The 24,674-nt window shown below is 43.2% G+C and overlaps 2 pseudogenes; both read left to right on the top strand.

Moving 5' to 3' along the window:
* LOC119284099 overlaps positions 1 to 19,930 on the top strand; it is a 30,194-nt pseudogene extending 10,264 nt beyond the window's left edge.
* A 415-nt stretch (positions 19,931 to 20,345) lies between these two features.
* LOC119284098 lies at positions 20,346 to 23,453 on the top strand (annotated as a pseudogene).
* The last annotated feature ends 1,221 nt before the right edge of the window (positions 23,454 to 24,674 follow it).

Genomic DNA, 24,674 nt, shown 5'->3' with positions numbered 1-24,674 from the left:
AACTATTGCTCTTGCAACTATTGCTATCATATAGTGATAAAGTAAAGCAATTATTTGCCACTTACATCTTATGCAACAAAGAGACATCCATAGGGCTTCTGCCAGTTGCCGATAACTTCAACAAAACATGATCATCTCATACAACAACTTATATCTTATGACGTCTTGACCATATCACATCACAACATGCCCTGCAAAAGCAAGTTAGACGTCATCTACTTTGTTGTTGCAAATTTTACGTGGCTGCTACGGGCTGAGCAAGAACCGTTCTTACCTACGCATCAAAACCACAACGATAGTTCGTCAAGTTAGTGCTGTTTTAACCTTCGCAAGGACCGGGCGTAGCCACACTCGGTTCAACTAAAGTTGGAGAAACTGACACCCGCCAGCCACCTGTGTGCAAAGCACGTCGGTAGAACCAGTCTCGCGTAAGCGTACGCGTAATGTCGGTCCGGGCCGCTTCATCCAACAATACCGCCGAACCAAAGTATGACATGCTGGTAAGTAGTATGACTTGTATCGCCCACAACTCACTTGTGTTCTACTCGTGCATATAACATCAAACCATAAAACCTAGGCTCTGATACCACTGTTGGGGAACATAGTAATTTCAAAATTTCCCTACGCACACGCAAGATCATGGTGATGCATAGCAACGAGAGGGGAGAGTGTTGTCTACGTACCCTCGTAGACCGAAGCGGAAGCGTTGACACAACATAGAGGAAGTAGTCGTACGTCTTCCTGGTTCAACCGATCCAAGCACCATTACTCCGGCACCTCCGAGTTCTTGGCACACGTTCAGCTTGATGACGCTCCCCGGGTTCCGATCCAGCAAAGCTTCGGGGAGGAGTTCCGTCAGCACGACGGCGTGGTGACGATCTTGATGTTCAACCGTCGCAGGGTTTCGCCTAAGCACCGCTACAATATGACCGGGGTGTAATATCGTGGAGGGGGGCACCGCACACGGCTAAGGAACGATCACGAAGATCAACTTGTGTTGTTGTGCCTAGAGGTGCCCCCTGCCCCCGTATATAAAGGAGCAAGGGGGGAGGGGGCGGCCGGCCTAGGAGGGGTGCGCCAAGGGGAGTCCTACTCCCACCGGGAGTAGGACTCCCTCCTTCCTTGTTGGAGTAGGAGAAGGGGGGAAAGAGGGGGAGAGGAGGAAGGAAAGGGGGGCCGCACCCCTTGTCCAATTCGGACCAGAGGGGGTCTGCGTGCCTCCTTCCTTTCGGCCTCTCTCCTCTATTCCCGTATGGCCCAATAAGGCCCATATACTCCCCGACGAATTCCCGTAACTCTCCGGTACTCCGAAAAATACCCGAATCACTCGGAACCTTTCCGAACTCCGAATATAGTCGTTCAATATATCGATTTTTACGTCTCGACCATTTCGAGACTCCTCGTCATGTCCCCGATCTCATCCGGGACTCCGAACTCCTTCGGTACATCAAAACTCATAAACTCATAATATAATTGTCATCGAAACCTTAAGCGTGCGGACCCTACGGGTTCGAGAACTATGTAGACATGACCGAAACATGTTTCCAGTCAATAACCAATAGCGGGACCTGGATGCCCATATTGGCTCCCACATATTCTACGAAGATCTTTATCGGTCAAACCGCATAACAACATACGTTGTTCCCTTTGTCATCGGTATGTTACTTGCCCGAGATTCGATCGTCGGTATCTCAATACCTAGTTCAATCTCGTTACCGGCAAGTCTCTTTATTCGTTCCTTAATGCATCATTCCGTAACTAACTCATTAGCTACATTGTTTGCAAGGCTTATAGTGATGTGCATTACCGAGAGGGCCCAGAGATACCTCTCCGACAATCGGAGTGACAAAACCTAATCTCAAAATACGCCAACCCAACATGTACCATTGGAGACACCTGTAGTACTCCTTTATAATCACCCAGTTACGTTGTGACGTTTGGTAGCACCCAAAGTGTTCCTTCGGTAAACGGGAGTTGCATAATCTCATAGTTACAGGAACATGTATAAGTCATGAATAAAGCAATAGCAACATACTAAACGATCAAGTGCTAGGCTAACGGAATGGGTCATGTCAATCACATCATTCTCCTAATGATGTGATCCCGAATCAAATGACAACTCATGTCTATGGTTAGGAAACATAACCATCTTCGATTAACGAGCTAGTCAAGTAGAGGCATACTAGTGACACTCTGTTTGTCTATGTATTCACACATGTATTATGTTTCCGGTTAATACAATTCTAGCATGAATAATAAACATTTATCATGATATAAGGAAATAAATAATAACTTTACTATTGCCTCTAGGGCATATTTCCTTCAGTCTCCCACTTGCACTAGAGTCAATAATCTAGTTCACATCGCCATGTGATTTAACATCAATAGTTCACATCTATATGTGGTTAACACCCATAGTTCACATCGACATGTGACCAACACCCAAAGGGTTTACTAGAGTCAGTAATCTAGTTCACATCGCTATGTGATTAACACCCAAAGAGTACTAAGGTGTGATCATGTTTTGCTTGTGAGATAATTTTAGTCAACGGGTCTGTCACAGTCAGAGCCGTAAGTATTTTGCAAATTTCTATGTCTACAATGCTCTGCACGGAGCTACTGTAGCTAATTGCTCCCACTTTCAATATGTATCCAAATTGAGACTCAGAGTCATCTAGATTAGTGTTAAAACTTGCATCGACGTAACCCTTTACGACGAACCTTTTTTCACTTCCATAATCGAGAAACATATCCTTATTCCACTAAGGATAATTTTGACCGCTGTCCATTGATCTACTCCTAGATCACTATTGCACTCCCTTGCCAAACTTAGTGGTAGGGTATGCAATAGATCTGGTACACAGCATGACATACTTTATAGAACCTATGGCTGATGCATAGGGAATGACTTTCATTCTCTTTCTATCTTCTGCCGTGGTCGGGTTTTGAGTCTTACTCAATCTCACACCTTGTAACACAGGCAAGAACTCTTTCTTTGACTGTTCCATTTTGAACTACTTCAAAATCTTGTCAAGGTATGTATTCATTCAAAACCTAATCAAGCGTCTTGATCTATCTCTATAGATCTTGATGCTCAATATGTAAGCAGCTTCACCGAGGTCTTTCTTTGAAAAACTCCTTTCAAACACTCCTTTATGCTTTGCAGAATAATTCTACATTATTTCTAATCAACAATATCTCATTCACATATACTTATCAGAAAGGCTGTAGTGCTCCTACTCACTTTCTTGTAAATACAGGCCTTTCCAAAAGTCTGTATAAAACCATATGCTTTGATCAACACATCAAAGCGTATATTCCAACTCCAAGATGCTTGCACCAGTCCATTGATGGATCGCTGGAGCTTGCACATTTTGTTAGCACCTTTAGGATTGACAAAATCTTCTGGTTGCATCATATACAACTCTTCTTTAAGAAAACCATTAAGGAATGCAGTTTTGACATCCATTTGCCAGATTTCATAAAATGTGGCAATTGCTAACATGATTTGGACAGACTTTTAAGCATCGATATGAGTGAGAAAATCTCATTGTATTCAACATCTTGAACTTTGTCAAAAACCTTTTTCGACAAGTCTAGCTTTGTAGATAGTAACACTACTATCAACATCTGTCTTCCTCTTGAAGATCCATTTATTTAACATGGCTTGCTGATCATCGAGCAAATCAATCAAAGTTCATACTTTGTTCTCATACATGGATCATATCTCAGATTTTATGGCCTCAAGCCATTTCATGGAATCTGGGCTCATCATCGCTTCCTCATAGTTTGTAGGTTTATCATGGTCTAGTAACATGACTTCTAGAATAGGATTACCGTACCACTCTGGTGCGGATCTTACTCTGGTTGACCTACGAGGTTTTGGTAGTAACTTGATCTTGAAGTTTCATGATCATCATCATTAGCTTCCTCACTAATTGGTGTAGCATCACTGGAACTGATTTTAGTGATGAACTAGTTTCCAATTCGGGAGAAGGTACAAATTACCTTATTAAGCTCAACTTTCCTCCACTCACTTCTTTCGAGAGAAACTCCTTCTCTAGAAAGGATCCATTCTTAGCAACGAATGTTTTGCCTTTGGATCTGTGATAGAAGGAGTACCCAACAGTTTCCTTTGGGTATTCTATGAAGACGCACTTTTCCGATTTGGGTTCGAGCTTATCAGGTTGAAAACCTTTTTCACATAAGCATCACAACTCCAAACTTTAAGAAACGACGGCTTAGGTTTACTGCTAAACCATAGTTCATACGGTGTCGTCTCAACGGATTTAATGGTGCCCTATTTAACGTGAATGCAGCTGTCTCTAATGCATAACCCCAAAACGATATTGGTAAATCGGTAAGAGACATCATTGATCGCACCATATCAAATAAAGTGCGGTTATGACGTTTGGACACACCATTACGTTATGGTGTTCCATGTGGCGTGAGCTGTGAAACTTTCCACATTGTTTTATATGAAGGCCAAACTCGTAACTCAAATATTCTCCTCCACGATCAGATCGTAGAAACTTTATTTTCTTGTTACGATGATTCTCCACTTCACTCTGAAATTCTTTGAACTTTTCAAATGTTTCAGACTTGTGCTTCATTAAGTAGATATACTCATATCTGCTCAAATCATCTTGTGAAGGTCAGAAAATAATGATACCTACCACGAGCATCAACACTCATTGGACCACATACATCAGTATGTATTATTTCCAACAAGTCAGTATCTCGTTCCATTGTTCCGAACAACGGAGTTTCAGTCATCTTGCCCAAAAGGCACGGTTCGCAAGCATCAAATGATTCATAATCAAGTGATTCCAAAAACCCATCAGCATGGAGTTTCTTCATGCGCTTTACACCGATATGACCCAAACGGCAGTGCCACAAATAAGTTGCACTATCATTATTAACTTTGCATCTTTTGGCATCAATATTATGAATATGTGTATCACTACGATCGAGATCCAACAAACTATTTTCATTGGGTGTATGACCATTGAAGGTTTTATTCTGATTTTAAATGAATAACTGTATTGCAATAAACATGATCAAATCATATTCATGCTCAATGCAAACGCCAAATAACATTTATTTAGGTTTAACACTAATCCCGAAAGTATAGGGAGTGTGCGATGATGATCATATCAATCTTGGAACTACTTCCAACACTCATCGTCACTTCCCCTTCAACTAGTCTTTGTTTATTCTGTAACTCCTATTTCGAGTAACTAATCTTAGCAACGGAACAAGTATCAAATACTCAGGGGCTACTATTAACACTAGTAAAACACACATCACTAACCTGTATATCAAATATACCCTTGTTCACTTTGCCATCCTTCTTATCCACCAAATATTTGGAGTAGTTCCACTTCCAGTGACCATTTCCTTTGCAGTAGAAGCACTCAGTTTCAGGCTTTAGGTTCAGCTTTGGGCTTCTTCGCGGGAGTGACAACTTGCTTGTCATTCTACTTGAAGTTCCCTTTCTTTCCCTTTGCCATTCTCTTGAAACTAGTGGTCTTGTCAATCATCAACACTTGATGCTCTTTCTTGATTTCTACCTTCGTCGATTTCAACATCACGAAGAGCTCGGGAATCGTTTTCGTCATCCTTTGCATACTATAGTTCATCACGAAGTTCTACTAACTTGGTGATGGTGACTAGAGAATTCTATCAATCACTATCTTATCTGGAAGATTAACTCCCACTTGATTCAAGCGATTGTAGTACCCAGACAATCTGAGCACTTGCTCACTAGTTGAGCGATTCTCCTCCATCCTTTAGCTATAGAACTTGTGGGAGACTTCATATCTCTCAACTTGGGTATTTGCTTGAAATATTAACTTCAATTCCTGGAACATCTCATATGGTCCATGACGTTCAAAACGTCTTTGAAGTCCCGATTCTAAGCCGTTAAGTATGGTGCACTAAACTATCAAGTAGTCATCATATTGAGCTAGCCAAACGTTCATAACGTTTGCATCTGCTCCTGCAATAGGTCTGTCACCTAGCGGTGCATTAAGGACATAATTCTTCTGTGCAGCAATGAGGATAAACCTCATATCACGGATCCAATCCGCATCATTGCTACTAACATTTTTCAACATAATTTTCTCTAGGAACATATCAAAATAAACATATGAAAGCAACAACCCGAGCTATTGATCTACAACATAATTTGCAAAATACTACCAGGACTAAGTTCATGATAAATTTAAGTTCAATTAATCATATTACTTAAGAACTCCCACTTAGACAGACATCTCTCGAGTCATCTAAGTGATCACGTGATCCAAATCAACTAAACCAGAACCGATCATCACGTGAGATGGAGTAGTTTTTAATGGTGAACATCACTATGTTGATCATATCTACTATATGATTCACGCTCGACCTTTCGGTCTCCGTGTTCTGAGGCCATATCTGCATATGCTAGGCTCGTCAAGTTTAACCTGAGTATTCCGCGTGTGCAAAACTGGCTTGCACCCGTTGTAGATGGACGTAGAGCTTATCACACCCGATCATCACGTGGTGTCTGGGCACGACAAACTTTGGCAACGGTGCATACTCAGGGAGAACACTTCTTGATAATTAGTGAGAGATCATCTTAAAATGCTACCGTCAGTCAAAGCAAGAATAAGATGTATAATAGATAAACATCATATGCAATCAAAATATGTGACATGATATGGCCATGATCATCTTGCGCCTTTGATCTCCATCTCCAAAGTATTGTCATGATCTCTATCGCCACCGGCACGACACCATGATCTTCATCATCTTGATCTACATCAATGTGTCATCACATGGTTGTCTCACCAACTATTGCTCTTGCAACTATTGCTATCGTATAATGATAAAGTAAAGCAATTATTTGCCACTTGCATCTTATGCAACAAAGAGACATCCATAGGGCTTCTGCCAATTGCCGATAACTTCAACAAAACATGATCATCTCATACAACAACTTATATCTTATCACGTCTTGACCATATCACATCACAACATGCCCTGCAAAAACAAGTTAGACGTCCTCTACTTTGTTGTTGCAAATTTTACGTGGCTGCTACGGGCTGAGCAAGAACCGTTCTTACCTACGCATCAAAACCACAACGATAGTTCGTCAAGTTAGTGCTGTTTTAACCTTCGCAAGGACCGGGCGTAGCCACACTCGGTTCAACTAAAGTTGGAGAAACTGACACCCGCCAGCCACCTGTGTGCAAAGCACGTCGGTAGAACCAGTCTCGCGTAAGCGTACGCGTAATGTCGGTCCGGGCCGCTTCATCCAACAATACCGCCGAACCAAAGTATGACATGCTGGTAAGTAGTATGACTTGTATCGCCCACAACTCACTTGTGTTCTACTCGTGCATATAACATCAAACCATAAAACCTAGGCTCCGATACCACTGTTGGGGAATGTAGTAATTTCAAAATTTCCCTACGCACACGCAAGATCATGGTGATGCATAGCAACGAGAGGGGAGAGTGTTGTCTACGTACCCTCGTAGACCGAAGCGGACGCGTTGACACAACATAGAGGAAGTAGTCGTACGTCTTCCCAGTTCAACCGATCCAAGAACCGTTACTCTGGCACCTCCGAGTTCTTGGCACACGTTCAGCTTGATGACGCTCCCCGAGTTCCGATCCAGCAAAGCTTCGGGGAGGAGTTCCGTCAGCACGACGGCGTGGTGACGATCTTGATGTTCAACCGTCGCAGGGCTTCGCCTAAGCACCGCTACAATATGACCGAGGTGTAATATCGTGGAGGGGGCACCGCACACGGCTAAGGAACGATCACAAAGATCAACTTGTGTTGTTGTGCCTAGAGGTGCCCCCTGCCCCCGTATATAAAGGAGCAAGGGGGAAGGGGGCGGCCGTCCTAGGAGGGGCGCGCCAAGGGGAGTCCTACTCCCATCGGGAGTAGGACTCCCTCCTTCCTTGTTGGAGTAGGAGAAGGGGGGAAAGAGGGGGAGAGGAGGAAGGAAAGGGGGGCCGCACCCCTTGTCCAATTCGGACCAGAGGGGGGCTGCGCGCCTCCTTCCTTTCGGCCTCTCTCCTCTATTCCCGTATGGCCCAATAAGGCCCATATACTCCCCGACGAATTCCCGTAACTCTCCGGTACTCCGAAAAATACCCGAATCACTCGGAACCTTTCCGAACTCCGAATATAGTCGTTCAGTATATCGATTTTTACGTCTCGACCATTTCGAGACTCCTCGTCATGTCCCCGATCTCATCCGGGACTCCGAACTCCTTCGGTACATCAAAACTCATAAACTCATAATATAATTGTCATCGAAACCTTAAACGTGCGGACCCTACGGGTTCAAGAACTATGTAGACATGACCGAAACATGTTTCCAGTCAATAACCAATAGCGGGACCTGGATGCCCATATTGGCTCCCACATATTCTACGAAGATCTTTATCGGTCAAACCGCATAACAACATACGTTGTTCCCTTTGTCATCGGTATGTTACTTGCCCGAGATTCGATCGTCGGTATCTCAATACCTAGTTCAATCTCGTTACCGGCAAGTCTCTTTACTCGTTCCCTAATGCATCATTCTGTAACTAACTCATTAGCTACATTGCTTGCAAGGCTTATAGTGATGTGCATTACCGAGAGGGCCCAGAGATACCTCTCCGATAATCGGAGTGACAAAACCTAATCTCGAAATACGCCAACCCAACATGTACCTTTGGAGACACCTGTAGTACTCCTTTATAATCACCCAGTTACGTTGTGACGTTTGGTAGCACCCAAAGTGTTCCTCCGGTAAACGGGAGTTGCATAATCTCATAGTTACAGGAACATGTATAAGTCATGAATAAAGCAATAGCAACATACTAAACGATCAAGTGCTAGGCTAACGGAATGGGTCATGTCAATCATATCATTCTCCTAATGATGTGATCCCGTTAATCAAATGACAACTCATGTCTATGGTTAGGAAACATAACCATCTTCGATTAACGAGCTAGTCAAGTAGAGGCATACTAGTGACACTCTGTTTGTCTATGTATTCACACATGTATTATGTTTCCGGTTAATACAATTCTAGCATGAATAATAAACATTTATCATGATATAAGGAAATAAATAATAACTTTACTATTGCCTCTAGGGCATATTTCCTTCAGTCTCCCACTTGCACTAGAGTCAATAATCTAGTTCACATCGCCATGTGATTTAACATCAATAGTTCACATCTATATGTGGTTAACACCCATAGTTCACATCGACATGTGACCAACACCCAAAGGGTTTACTAGAGTCAGTAATCTAGTTCACATCGCTATGTGATTAACACCCAAAGAGTACTAAGGTGTGATCATGTTTTGCTTGTGAGATAATTTTAGTCAACGGGTCTGTCACATTCAGAGCCGTAAGTATTTTGCAAATTTCTATGTCTACAATGCTCTGCACGGAGCTACTCTAGCTAATTGCTCCCACTTTCAATATGTATCCAGATTGAGACTCAGAGTCATCTAGATTAGTGTTAAAACTTGCATCGACGTAACCCTTTACGACGAACCTTTTTTCACTTCCATAATCGAGAAACATATCCTTATTCCACTAAGGATAATTTTGACCGCTGTCCATTGATCTACTCCTAGATCACTATTGCACTCCCTTGCCAAGCTTAGTGGTAGGGTATGCAATAGATCTGGTACACAGCATGACATACTTTATAGAACCTATGGCTGATGCATAGGGAATGACTTTCATTCTCTTTCTATCTTCTGCCGTGGTCGGGGTTTGAGTCTTACTCAATCTCACACCTTGTAACACAGGCAAGAACTCTTTCTTTGACTGTTCCATTTTGAACTACTTCAAAATCTTGTCAAGGTATGTATTCATTGAAAACCTTATCAAGCGTCTTGATCTATCTCTATAGATCTTGATGCTCAATATGTAAGCAGCTTCACCGAGGTATTTCTTTGAAAAACTCCTTTCAAACACTCCTTTATGCTTTGCAGAATAATTCTACATTATTTCCGATCAACAATATGTCATTCACATATACTTATCAGAAAGGCTGTAGTGCTCCCACTCACTTTCTTGTAAATACAGGCCTTTCCAAAAGTCTGTATAAAACCATATGCTTTGATCAACACATCAAAGCGTATATTCCAACTCCAAGATGCTTGCACCAGTCCATTGATGGATCGCTGGAGCTTGCACATTTTGTTAGCACCTTTAGGATTGACAAAATCTTCTGGTTGCATCATATACAACTCTTCTTTAAGAAAACCATTAAGGAATGCAGTTTTGACATCCATTTGCCAGATTTCATAAAATGTGGCAATTGCTAACATGATTCGGACAGACTTTTAAGCATCGATACGAGTGAGAAAATCTCATTGTATTCAACATCTTGAACTTTGTCAAAAACCTTTTTCGACAAGTCTAGCTTTGTAGATAGTAACACTACTATCAACATCTGTCTTCCTCTTGAAGATCCATTTATTTAACATGGCTTGCTGATCATCGAGCAAGTCAATCAAAGTCCATACTTTGTTCTCATACATGGATCATATCTCAGATTTTATGGCCTCAAGCCATTTCGCGGAATCTGGGCTCATCATCGCTTCCTCATAGTTTGTAGGTTTATCATGGTCTAGTAACATGACTTCTAGAATAGGATTACCGTACCACTCTGGTGCGGATCTTACTCTGGTTGACCTACGAGGTTTTGGTAGTAACTTGATCTTGAAGTTTCATGATCATCATCATTAGCTTCCTCACTAATTGGTGTAGGCATCACTGGAACTGATTTCAGTGATGAACTAGTTTCCAATTCGGGAGAAGGTACAAATTACCTTATTAAGCTCTACTTTCCTCCACTCACTTCTTTCGAGAGAAACTCCTTCTGTAGAAAGGATCCATTCTTAGCAACAAATGTTTTGCCTTTGGATCTGTGATAGAAGGAGTACCCAACAGTTTCCTTTGGGTATTCTATGAAGACGCACTTTTCCGATTTGGGTTCGAGCTTATCAGGTTGAAAACCTTTTTCACATAAGCATCACAACTCCAAACTTTAAGAAACGACGGCTTAGGTTTACTGCTAAACCATAGTTCATACGGTGTCGTCTCAACAGATTTAATGGTGCCCTATTTAACGTGAATGCAGCTGTCTCTAATGCATAACCCCAAAACGATATTGGTAAATCGGTAAGAGACATCATTGATCGCACCATATCAAATAAAGTGCGGTTATGACGTTCGGACACACCATTACGTTATGGTGTTCCATGTGGCTTGAGCTGTGAAACTATTCCACATTGTTTTATATGAAGGCCAAACTCGTAAGTCAAATATTCTCCTCCACGATCAGATCGTAGAAACTTTATTTTCTTGTTACGATGATTCTCCACTTCACTCTGAAATTCTTTGAACTTTTCAAATGTTTCAGACTTGTGCTTCATTAAGTAGATATACTCATATCTGCTCAAATCATCTTGTGAAGGTCAGAAAATAACGATACCTACCACGAGCATCAACACTCATTGGACCGCATACATCGGTATGTATTATTTCCAACAAGTCAGTATCTCGTTCCATTGTTCCGAACAACGGAGTTTCAGTCATCTTGCCCAAAAGGCACGGTTCGCAAGCATCAAATGATTCATAATCAAGTGATTCCAAAAACCCATCAGCATGGAGTTTCTTCATGTGCTTTACACCGATATGACCCAAACGGTAGTGCCACAAATAAGTTGCACTATCATTATTAACTTTGCATCTTTTGGCATCAATATTATGAATATGTGTATCACTACGATCGAGATCCAACAAACTATTTTCATTGGGTGTATGATCATTGAAGGTTTTATTCATTTAAACAGAACAACAATTATTCTCTGATTTTAAATGAATAACTGTATTGCAATAAACATGATCAAATCATATTCATGCTCAACGCAAACGCCAAATAACATTTATTTAGGTTTAACACTAATCCCGAAAGTATAGGGAGTGTGCGATGATGATCATATCAATCTTGGAACTACTTCCAACACTCATCGTCACTTCCCCTTCAACTAGTCTTTGTTCATTCTATAACTCCTGTTTCGAGTTACTAACCTTAGCAACCGAACAAGTATCAAATACTCAGGGGCTACTATAAACACTAGTAAAACACACATCAATAACCTGTATATCAAATATACCCTTGTACACTTTGCCATCCTTCTTATCCACCAAATATTTGGAGTAGTTCCACTTCCAGTGACCATTTCCTTTGCAGTAGAAGCACTCAGTTTCAGGCTTTAGGTTCAGCTTTGGGCTTCTTCGCGGGAGTGACAACTTGCTTGTCATTCTACTTGAAGTTCCCTTTCTTTCCCTTTGCCATTCTCTTGAAACTAGTGGTCTTGTCAATCATCAACACTTGATGCTCTTTCTTGATTTCTACCTTCGTCGATTTCAACATCACGAAGAGCTCGAGAATCGTTTTCGTCATCCTTTGCATACTATAGTTCATCACGAAGTTCTACTAACTTGGTGATGGTGACTAGAGAATTCTATCAATCACTATCTTATCTGAAAGATTAACTCCCACTTGATTCAAGCGATTGTAGTACCCAGACAATCTGAGCACTTGCTCACTAGTTGAGCAATTCTCCTCCATCCTTTAGCCATAGAACTTGTTGGAGACTTCATATCTCTCAACTCGGGTATTTGCTTGAAATATTAACTTCAATTCCTGGAACATCTCATATGGTCCATGACGTTCAAAACGTCTTTGAAGTCCCGATTCTAAGCCGTTAAGTATGGTGCACTAAACTATCAAGTAGTCATCATATTGAGCTAGCCAAACGTTCATAACGTCTGCATCTACTCCTGCAATAGGTCTGTCACCTAGCGGTGCATTAAGGACATAATTCTTCTGTGCAGCAATGAGGATAAACCTCATATCACGGATCCAATCCGCATCATTGCTACTAACATTTTTCAACATAATTTTCTCTAGGAACATATCAAAATAAACATATGAAAGCAACAACGCGAGCTATTGATCTACACCATAATTTGCCAAATACTACCAGGACTAAGTTCATGATAAATTTAAGTTCAATTAATCATATTACTTAAGAACTCCCACTTAGACAGACATCTCTCGAGTCATCTAAGTGATCACGTGATCCAAATCAACTAAACCATAACCGATCATCACGTGAGATGGAGTAGTTTTCAATGGTGAACATCACTATGTTGATCATATCTACTATATGATTCACGCTCGACCTTTCAGTCTCCGTGTTCCGAGGCCATATCTGCATATGCTAGGCTCGTCAAGTTTAACCTGAGTATTCCGCGTGTGCAAGACTGGCTTGCACCCGTTGTAGAGGGACGTAGAGCTTATCACACCCGATCATCACGTGGTGTCTGGGCACGATGAACTTTGGCAACGGTGCATACTCAGGGAGAACACTTCTTGATAATTAGTGAAAGATCATCTTAAAATGCTACCGTCAATCAAAGCAAGAATAAGATGTATAATAGATAAACATCATATGCAATCAAAATATGTGACATGATATGGCCATGATCATCTTGCGCCTTTAATCATCTTGCGCCTTTGATCATCTTGCGCCTTTGATCTCCATCTCCACCATGATCTTCATCATCTTGATCTACATCAATGTGTTATCACATGGTTGTCTCACCAACTATTGCTCTTGCAACTATTGCTATCGTATAGCGATAAAGTAAAGCAATTATTTGGCACTTGCATCTTATGCAACAAAGAGACATCCATAGGGCTTCTGCCAGTTGCCGATAACTTCAACAAAACATGATCATCTCATACAACAACTTATATCTTATCACGTCTTGACCATATCACATCACAACATGCCCTGCAAAAACAAGTTAGACGTCCTCTACTTTGTTGTTGCAAATTTTACGTGGCTGCTACGGGCTGAGCAAGAACCGTTCTTACCTACGCATCAAAACCACAATGATAGTTCGTCAAGTTAGTGCTGTTTTAACCTTCGCAAGGACCGGGCGTAGCCACACTCGGTTCAACTAAAGTTGGAGAAACTGACACCCGCCAGCCACCTGTGTGCAAAGCACGTCGGTAGAACCAGTCTCGCGTAAGCGTACGCGTAATGTCGGTCCGGGCCGCTTCATCCAACAATACTGCCGAACCAAAGTATGACATGCTGGTAAGTAGTATGACTTGTATCGCCCACAACTCACTTGTGTTCTACTCGTGCATATAACATCAAACCATAAAACCTAGGCTTTGATACCACTGTTGGGGAACGTAGTAATTTCAAAATTTTCCTACGCACACGCAAGATCATGGTGATGCATAGCAACGAGAGGGGAGAGTGTTGTCTATGTACCCTCGTAGACCGAAGCAGAAGCGTTGACACAACATAGAGGAAGTAGTCGTACGTCTTCCCGGTTCAACCGATCCAAGCACCGTTACTCCGGCACCTCCGAGTTCTTGGCACACGTTCAGCTTGATGATGCTCCCCGGGTTCTGATCCAGCAAAGCTTTGGGGAGGAGTTCCGTCAGCACGACGGCGTGGTGACGATCTTGATGTTCAACCATCGCAGGGCTTCGCCTAAGCACCGCTACAATATGACCGAGGTGTAATATCGTGGAGGGGGCACCGCACACGGCTAAGGAACGATCACGAAGATCAACTTGTGTTGTTGTGCCTAGAGGTGCCCTCCTGCCCCCGTATATAAAGGAGCAAGGGGGGAGGGGGCGGCCGGCCTAGGAGGGGCGCGCCAAGGGGAGTCCTACTCCCACCGGGAGTAGGACTCCCTCCTTCCTTGTTGGAGTAGGAGAAGGGGGGAAAGAGGGGGAGAGGAGGAAGGAAAGGGGGCCGCACCCCTTGTCCAATTCGGACCAGAGGGGGGCTGCGCGCCTCCTTCCTTTCGGCCTCTCTCTTCTATTCCCGTATGGCCCAATAAGGCCCATATACTCCCCGACGAATTCCCGTAACTCTCCGGTACTCCGAAAAATACCTGAATCACTCGGAACCTTTCCGAACTCCGAATATAGTCGTTCAATATATCGATTTTTACGTCTCAACCATTTCGAGACTCCTCGTCATGTCCCCGATCTCATCCGGGACTCCGAACTCCTTCGGTACATCAAAACTCATAAACTCATAATATAATTGTCATCGAAACCTTAAGCGTGCGGACCCTACGGGTTCGAGAACTATGTAGACATGACCGAAACATGTTTCCAGTCAATAACCAATAGCGGGACCTGGATGCCCATATTGGCTCCCACATATTCTACGAAGATCTTTATCGGTCAAACCGCATAACAACATACGTTGTTCCCTTTGTCATCGGTATGTTACTTGCCCGAGATTCGATCGTCGGTATCTCAATACCTAGTTCAATCTCGTTACCGGCAAGTCTCTTTACTCGTTCCGTAATGCATCATTCCGTAACTAACTCATTAGCTACATTGCTTGCAAGGCTTATAGTGATGTGCATTACCGAGAGGGCCCAGAGATACCTCTCTGACAATCGGAGTGACAAAACCTAATCTCGAAATACGCCAACCCAACATGTACCTTTGGAGACACCTGTAGTACTCCTTTATAATCACCCAGTTACGTTGTGACGTTTGGTAGCACCCAAAGTGTTCCTCCGGTAAACGGGAGTTGCATAATCTCATAGTTATAGGAACATGTATAAGTCATGAAGAAAGCAATAGCAACATACTAAACTACCAAGTGCTAGGCTAACGGAATGGGTCATGTCAATCACATCATTCTCCTAATGATGTGATCCCGTTAATCAAATGACAACTCATGTCTATGATTAGGAAACATAACCATCTTCGATTAACGAGCTAGTCAAGTAGAGGCATACTAGTGACACTCTGTTTGTCTATGTATTCACACATGTATTATGTTTCCGGTTAATACAATTCTAGCATGAATAATAAACATTTATCATGATATAAGGAAATAAATAATAACTTTACTATTGACTCTAGGGCATATTTCCTTCAAAATTATTGCTGTCCAATCTGATTGGGGAGGGGAGTACGAAAAATTAAACTCTTTTTTCCAAACTCTCGGTGTCTCTCACCAAGTGTCATGCCCTCATGCTCATCAACAGAATGGGTCTGCTGAACGCAAACACAGACACATTGTTGAGGTTGGCCTTGCCCTCTTAGCTGGCGCATCCATGCCCCTTAAATTTTGGGACGAAGCTTTTCTAGCCGCTGTTCACATCATTAACATGCTGCCTAGTAAAGTCATCAACAATGAAACACCAGTTGAACGACTCCTTCATACCAAACCAGACTACACATCGCTTCGTGTCTTTGGTTGTGCATGCTGGCCAAATCTTAGGCCATACAATCAGCGTAAACTTATGTGTTGCTCAACACAATGTGTTTTCTTAGGCTATAGTCCCCAACACAAGGGTGTAAAATGCCTTGATGTTCCTACTGGACGCGTCTACATATCCCGTGACGTTGTTTTTGATGAAACCAAATTTTCTTTCGCTGATCTACACCCCAATGCCGGTGCAGTTCTTCGTAAAGAAATCCTTCTTCTACCTCCGAGTCTTGTTGGCAATCATGGGGAACACAACTGCAATGATCACATGACTAATCCTCCTAATACCTTGGCTGAATTGTGTGATGATGCAGAACAGCACAGCGAAGGCGATGCAGCAAACAGATTTGAAAATAATGAAGAAACAGCCCAAACAGGGCGATATTTCATGTGCAGGGACTTGGGGGACAAATATGCATCGGGATCCGCTCCTTGTCAGGACGCCAGGCTATCCCCTTCGGGATCCACCCCGTCTGCACGCGTGCGGGCTGCAGGCGCCAGCGATCTGCCTGACAGCGATCGGCCGACCGCTCCAGCTCGGTCACGCGACGCGTCTCCACCAACCCGGAGCTCTCCTCCGACCCGCACCAATCACCGGCTGCCACTTGGCGGTCTCCAAGTCGCTTCCCCGACTCCGTCCGCTGCTATGCGCGGCGTCCGCACCAACCGACCAACGCGGGCTCCCATGAGCCGACCGCTGCAGGCGCTGCGGCCCTGACGCGCCCACCTGGTTCGGAATCTGGCGCACCCCTTCTGCTCCTCGGGATGCCACGACGCCCGGATCTTCTGTGCTTCACCGCGCCGCTCCGTCACGTCCTTCAGCCGTAGAAAATCCTGATCCAGAGGCGCCTGCTTCATCACCAGCCTCGGGATCACCAGGGGGATCTGCTGCGGATTCTCCCAGATCTTTTGCGATTACTGCTACTATAGTGCCTGCTACACCACCTCGGACACGTCTCCAAAGAGGGTAACTCAACCTATGAATTATAAAAAAATTCTCAAGTATGGTCTGGCATGTTCCACAGGTGAACCACAGTCTTTGCATGAGGCGCTTGGTGACACATGTTGGAAACAAGCTATGGATGAGGAATACAAGGCACTTCTGAAAAACAACACCTGGCACTTAGTTCGCCCACAACAAGGTAAAAATCTCATTGACTGTAAGTGGGTCTTTAGGATCAAAAAAAGGTCTGATGGAACTATTGATCGCTACAAAGCTCGACTCGTTGCAAAAGGCTTCAAGCAACGGTATGGTTTAGATTACGAGGACACCTTTAGTCCCGTTGTCAAAGTTGCAACTATCCGCTTGGTTTTGTCTATTGCTGTATCCAGGGGATGGACTCTCAGGCAGCTAGATGTTTAGAACGCGTTCCTCCATGGTGTTCTGGAAGAGGAAGTATATATGAAGCAACCTCCTGGGTTTGAAAACAAGAACACTCCCTCTCATGTCTGCAAACTTGACAAAGCACTGTATGGGCTCAAACAAGCCCCCAGGGCCTGGTACTCACGACTTAGTCAGAAAATGCAGTCACTTGGTTTTATTCCATCCAAGTCTGATACATCCTTGTTCATCTACAATAAGTTGAACACAACTATATTTGTACTTATTTATGTAGATGACATTATTGTTACCAGCTCATCTAATGATGCAGTGACAAGATTGTTAAAGGACTTGTGTGCAGAATTTGCACTTAAAGACCTAGGAGACCTGCACTTCTTCCTAGGCATTGAAGTCAAGAAACTTGGAGATGGACTGCATCTTTCTCAGGAGAAATATGCCAATGATATTGTTAAAAGAGTTGGACTGCAAGGATGTAAGCCATCACCAACCCCTTTATCTAGTACAGAAAAATTGTCTATTACAGAAGGAGAACTCTTGAATCAGGAAGATAGCACTAAATACAGAAGTCTGGTAGGTGCCCTTCAGTACTTGACAATTACTAGGCCAGATATCTCATTTGCTGTTAACAAAGTTTGCCAGTTTCTTCATGCACCTACTACAAATCATTGGACTGCTGCAAAGCGTATAGTCAGATATGTGAAAGCCACTGTGAATGTTGGTCTCACCTTTAACAAGTCTTCATCTACTCTTGTTAGTGCTTTCTCTCAGATTCTGATTGGGCAGGAGATATTGATGATAGACGCTCAATTGTTGGCTTTGCAATATTTTTTGGACCTAATCTCATATCTTGGTGTGCAAAGAAACAGGCCACTGTCTCAAGGTCAAGCACAGAGGCAGAATATAAAGCATTAGCAAATGCTACAGCTGAGATAATCTGGGTACAGTCCATGCTTAAGGAACTTGGTATAAGACAGAGTCAAGCTCCTCGTCTTTGGTGTGACAATCTTGGTGCCACGTACTTGGCTGCTAATCCTGTCTTTCATGCAAGAACAAAACATATTGAGATAGATTTCCACTTTGTTCGAGAAAGAGTTGCTAACAAAAGATTGGAGATCCGTTTTGTTCATTCTAGAGACCAAGTTGCAGATGGATTCACCAAGGCATTACCAACAAAGAATTTTGAAGAATTCAAGCGTAATCTCAACTTGACCAAGTTGTGATTAAGGGAGGGTGTTAAACATATTGTAACGTGACATATTGTAACGTAGCATATAGCACGCACCGGCTAGGTTGTTAGGATCGATCTATCCTCCTGTAACCGTAGCCTTATCTCTCCCTCTCTTTTCTTGGTTCACAAGTTGTAATCCAAACCGATTGTATGCGCTATCCAGGGAGGTGCGCCCCTGTTATATAAACACGCAGCGCGTCCCTCCAACGAGGTAAGACGCTTAAGCCAATCTTCACAATGTCAACATGAATAAAATGCCAGATGTCGCGATGACTCTAGCCGTTGTTGCCCTGTTTGCTGATGGTCCAACCGCTATCAGAGATGGTAAACTTTCTATGGCCTCCCATACCTATCATGTGCGTAGCAATTACTCTGTTAGCATCAGGGAGAGGACAAAGGACTTGAAATCATCCTGTTATGTGTTGCTGTTGATTTTGTTTTACATGTTTTGGTCCTGACACTTGTTTTGAAATCATTCTTCTGCAGTTGCCTCCTGGAGAGTGAAGGAAACCGAAAGAATGGTCGCGATCCGGACCGAGCTGACGAAGGTAATAATAATACACATGTCTCTTGTTCTTATATCTCAGCCTCCTGTTGCTCCCCATGTGCTTACCTCTCCTGTGTCCTGTGCCCTATAGCTGGGAGCAACGGTGGAGGAAGGCCCGGATTACTGCATCATCACGCCGCCAGAGAAGCTGAACGTCACGGCGATCGACACCTACGACGACCACCGGATGGCGATGGCCTTCTCCCTGGCAGCCTGTGCCGAGGTACCAGTAACCATCAGGGACCCCGGGTGCACCCGCAAGACCTTCCCGAACTACTTCGATGTGCTAGGCACCTTTATGAAGAACTAGGCTGGGAAAATCAACAACGAATTGCGCTTATACTCTGTAGCCTGTCCATGGTTTGAGGAAATTTTGACTTCTCCGTTTTCTCGTGAGATGGTGTATGAGTCTGTAATATTAGTTTTGTAGCGTGTGTGCCTCGAGGTAAAAATGAAATGTATTGCACACTGTATTCGTTTTTTGAATAAGAAATAAATTATGATCTAGATGTCATGCTGCTGCCCGTGGAGGATCTTGGGCATGCAAGCTAGTAGTATAGGAAAGGAGGAAGCATTCCCTCTCACACAACTGAATGCTTGAAAGGTAATACCGAGCCTAAATGAAACAATTCAGGTACGGGTCTTGATGCGAGATCCGACGGAGGGAGAGCACGCCACCGGCATAGAAGATCGATGCGCGCTGTTGTTGCATTATGTCGTGTTGAGAAGAAAACGAGAATGATCAACAGTCTGCTTCTGTACAGTGCACATCACATACAGTGCTGCCCACTATGGGATTCAATCTAGACCATCCATTCTGACCCAATGGTACATTGACTTTGAGACTTTCATGATCGAAATCGCTGAATCTCGGTCCCATGTCGGGATGTGTATATCTTGGGTCCGAGAGTGTCACTTCTCCATCCTGCGGGGATTGTACTTGTCTCTCGCGATTGCTGGCCCGCAAAGGTCTCTTCGTGTTCGGGACGATAGCCATCTCCTCTACCAGGTGAGGTGGGAGGAAAAAACTGGTTAATAGACTCTTCCTCATCACCATAAAATCATTCCTGGTGTCTTTCAAGCCTACAGTTCACAACAGATGCTTTCCACTATCCAGATATATGGACGATCTCTCAGTTGCTAGAGGAAACAGGAATTGAAACTGAGAGGCACGAGAGAGGTTGATCTCCGTCCATCGTTGCTAGAGGAATCTAGAATTGGAGTCAGCGAGGCATGGGAGATACTGATATTTATTAGTTGAGGTATGATGACACGAAGGTGCCACACTGGCCCACCGCATTGCATTTCTTTTGTGTGCTTTCAATACCATTTTAGCACATGGGTTACGCTTCTCCAGTGAGATTTCATTTGCTATCTTCACCTTTATGCGTAGTAAATCATAAGTTCATCGGCTCACAGAGTCTCACTGGGTGCACGCCTCCACGGCTACATCATCGGTCATCAAACATGCTACAAAATCCGGCACGTAGGGAAATCACATAGCATGGCTTCCGTGGACCGCACCAACACACAAAGTCACCCTAATGGTTTACTTCAATCACGAGGAGAAATCACCCTAATGGTTTCATTGATTTGAATGGATTGATGCATGTGTTGTACCATTGTAGGGTCCTCATCAAATGTATGAGTTCCCTCAAGAGAGTGGGAAACAAATCAAATTATTTTCTTTTGATCGGAGCAGTGACAGTATCGAGGGAAAGTGTGGCTCTACACTCATAAACTTCATGCAAGTGAGCATTGATTTTTATTATTCATATAATTCAAAAGAGGAAGGTCATCTTCTTCAAGGAAGACTGGCTGTCTCGCTCATCTGCGCCTCAGATTCTTCTACACATTCTTGCGTTGAGAAATTATTATTATGGCTAGTACGATGCAATGTATGCAATCTTACAACGCGCACAAAATTTTAAGAACCAATCAACATTGAATAATTTCAGTATGTGAGTATTTCGTGATCTATCAAAGATTGGCGCTAAAGATCGAATAATTTCACAGGTTGAGTTCCTTGCTGATGGCTGCTCCTTTGGCTCTTGGGGATGCCGAGATTGAAATCATTGATAAACTGATCTCCGTTCCTTACGTTGAAATGACACTGAAATTGATGGAGCGTTTTGGCGTGGCTGTGTAGCATTCTGATAGTTGGGACAGATTCTACATTAAGGGAGGACAAAAATACAAGTAAGTTCTACATTGCTTTACTTCTGATAGTGGAGTACAAAAACATGATTCTAGTTTTCAGCCTACCCAAATATTTATACACACACCCCCATTTGAATTATTCATAAACTAGGAAAAAAATATTGTACAAAATCTGCCGACTGCTTAGTAGCTCTGAAGGCGCATTGCGCTAGGAAACCAGTGCCTACCTACAATGCATTGGCAATCGACTCTGCTACCTACAATGCATTGCACATTTCTGTTTTCTGGACATAGAATTGATCAGACGAGAAGTATCATCCATCTTAAAATTGGACTGAAAATAGAGAATATCAGCAGTTGTTTGGCAGTGAGCATCTATGCAGATGATTCTTGATTTTGCTTCTTTTGGCCCTTCTTATCTTATGCCCTTGCTGCCATATGGCCCATGAGGATACACATCCATGCTTTTACTGAACATACTCTTATGTATTCGGAAACTGTTAGTTCAAACTTCATAAATGTTGATGTAACCATTTCCTAAACGAGCCATCTTTTCTCTGGGATCGGCAGGTCCCCTGGTAATCCTTATGTCGAAGGTGATGCCTCAAGTGCAAGTTATCTCTTGGCCGGTGCTGCCATCACCGAAGGGACTGTGACTGTCGAAGGTTGCGGCACCACCAGTTTGCAGGTAAAATTCTACTATCCATTTTTACCCTTTTGGTTGAGCATTCTTGACATTATTGAATGTACCATTTTCAACCAAACATGCTTTAAGTGGGTATTCATAGCCGAATCTATCAACTGCCATATTCCGTAAGTTGCTTCCATGTGCTGTTATTCTCCCTGACGATGTGTAATATTGCAGGGTGATGTGAAATTCGTTGAGGTACTTGAAATGATGGGAGCTAAGGTTACATGGACTGACACTAGTGTAACTGTTACTGGCCCACCGTGTCAGCCCTTTGGAAGGAAACACTTGAAGGCTATCGATGTCAACATGAACAAAATGCCTGACGTGGCCTTGACTCTTTTGTTGTTGCCCTCCTTGCCGATGGTCCAACTGCTATCAGAGATGGTAAACTTTCTATGGCCTTCCATACCTAGCAATCTACCACGTGCGGCGCGGTTACTCTGTAGCATCAGGGAAGGGATAAAGGACTCGAAATCACCCTGTTATGTCTTGACACTTGTTCATTCTCTTCTGCAGTTGCCTCCTAGAGAGTGAAGGAAACCGAAAGAATGGTTGCGATCCGGACCAAGCTGACGAAGGTAACTATATACAATGTCTCCTATTCTTAAAAATTTCAACAAAATTTCAGTGGAATTTCCGAAATTTTGCATATTTTAGTGGGGACTGAAATATTTTTAACCCCAAAATTTCGATGCAGATTCAAACCGATTTCAAAATAAATTTAAATTGTGTAGAAATTCATTAATAGTAAGTGAAATTTGAAATCTCAAAATCCGAAATAGTTTCCGAAATATGTGAAATTTCTGAAATTTTGCATATTTAAATGAGCTCCGAAATTATTTTGTTTCCGAAATTAAAAACCTTCCCGAGGTGCTTAATCTAACTTGTCATGTGTCTTGTGTCAAATAGCTGGGAGCAACGGTGGAGGAAGGCCCAAACTACTGCATCATCATGCCACCGGAGAAGCTGAACGTCACAGTGATCGACACGTACGACGACCACCGGATGGCGATGGCTTTCTCCCTGGCGGCCTGCGCCGAGGTGCCAGTCACCATCAGGGACCCTGGGTGCACCCGCAAGACCTTCCCCAACTACTTCGACGTGCTAAGCACCTTCGTCAAGAACTAGATGGGGGAATCCATGGTTAGAGGATTTTTTGTCTTTTTCATCTTCTCGCAAGATGGTGTATGAGTTTGTAATATTAGTTTTGTAGTGCATGAGTCCTGAGGTAAAATGAAATGTATTGCACACCGTTTTTGTTTTTTCTATAAGAAATATATTACTGTTCTGTGATCTAGATGACGTGCTGCTGATCTTCAGCATGCAAGCTACAGGAAAGGGGGCAGCATTCCCTAATACTCAAGCCTAAATGAAGTAGTTCAGGTATGGATCTCAACGAGAGAACCTATGGAGGGAGAGCGCGGTACCGGCATAGAACATGAGTGCTCATTGTTGTTAATTGTGCGTTAGGCATGCTATGGAAGCATAATTAGTGTGGCATTTGAACAGATACTACTAATGTGCTGGGCGAAATAGTTAGCGTAAACAAGCAGGCCCAGTTTGTGTTGCGAATGGAATCATGTGATGAACATTTCCTACCCTACATAAAACAAATATTGTAGAGCGCGGAGGTGTAACCTCATGTCGGAATGTGTGTATTTCAGGTCAGTGAGTTTCAGCCCACCGATCGGCGGAGACTATATTTGTCTCCCATGGCGGCTTGCCTGCAAACGTCTATTCCAGTCCGGACCGATCACCGTCCTCGACACTGAGGTGAGGCGTAAGAAATGGACTGGTTAACAGACTCCACTTCATTATTGTAGAATCATTCCCCATGCCTTCCAAGCCCACACACTTTACAATGGGCACTGTCGCTCATCTTTTGTTGCTAGTGGAAATGGACACGTCTCCGTTGCTAAAGGAAATTGGAATTGGAGTCAGGAGCCACGGGGGAGATTGATATTTATTGGTTGGGTATGGTGACATGAAGTGCCTTTCTGGCCCACCACATTGCATATCTTTTGTGTGCTTCCGGTACTATTTTAACACGTGCATGGCTACACATCTCTATTCAGCTTTGATTTGCTATCTTCACCTTTATGCGAAGTAAAAATCATATATTCGCCACATCATAGGCTCTCATCCGTTCCACTCCTCCACGGCTAAATCATCGGTCATCAAACAGGCTACAAAATCTGGTATGTAGGGCAACCACATAGCATGGGTTCCATGGACGGCACCAACACACAAAGAGGCGAACTCATGAGCAAGTTTACTACAATCATGTGGATAACTCACCCTAATGGTTTCATTGATTTGAATGGACCGTTGTAGGAATCCTCATTCAATATATGAG

The sequence above is a fragment of the Triticum dicoccoides genome, chromosome 4A (assembly GCF_002162155.2).
Source record: "Triticum dicoccoides isolate Atlit2015 ecotype Zavitan chromosome 4A, WEW_v2.0, whole genome shotgun sequence".
Taxonomy (NCBI): Eukaryota; Viridiplantae; Streptophyta; class Magnoliopsida; order Poales; family Poaceae; genus Triticum; species Triticum dicoccoides.
This window is presented reverse-complemented; position numbering and strand designations above follow the sequence as displayed.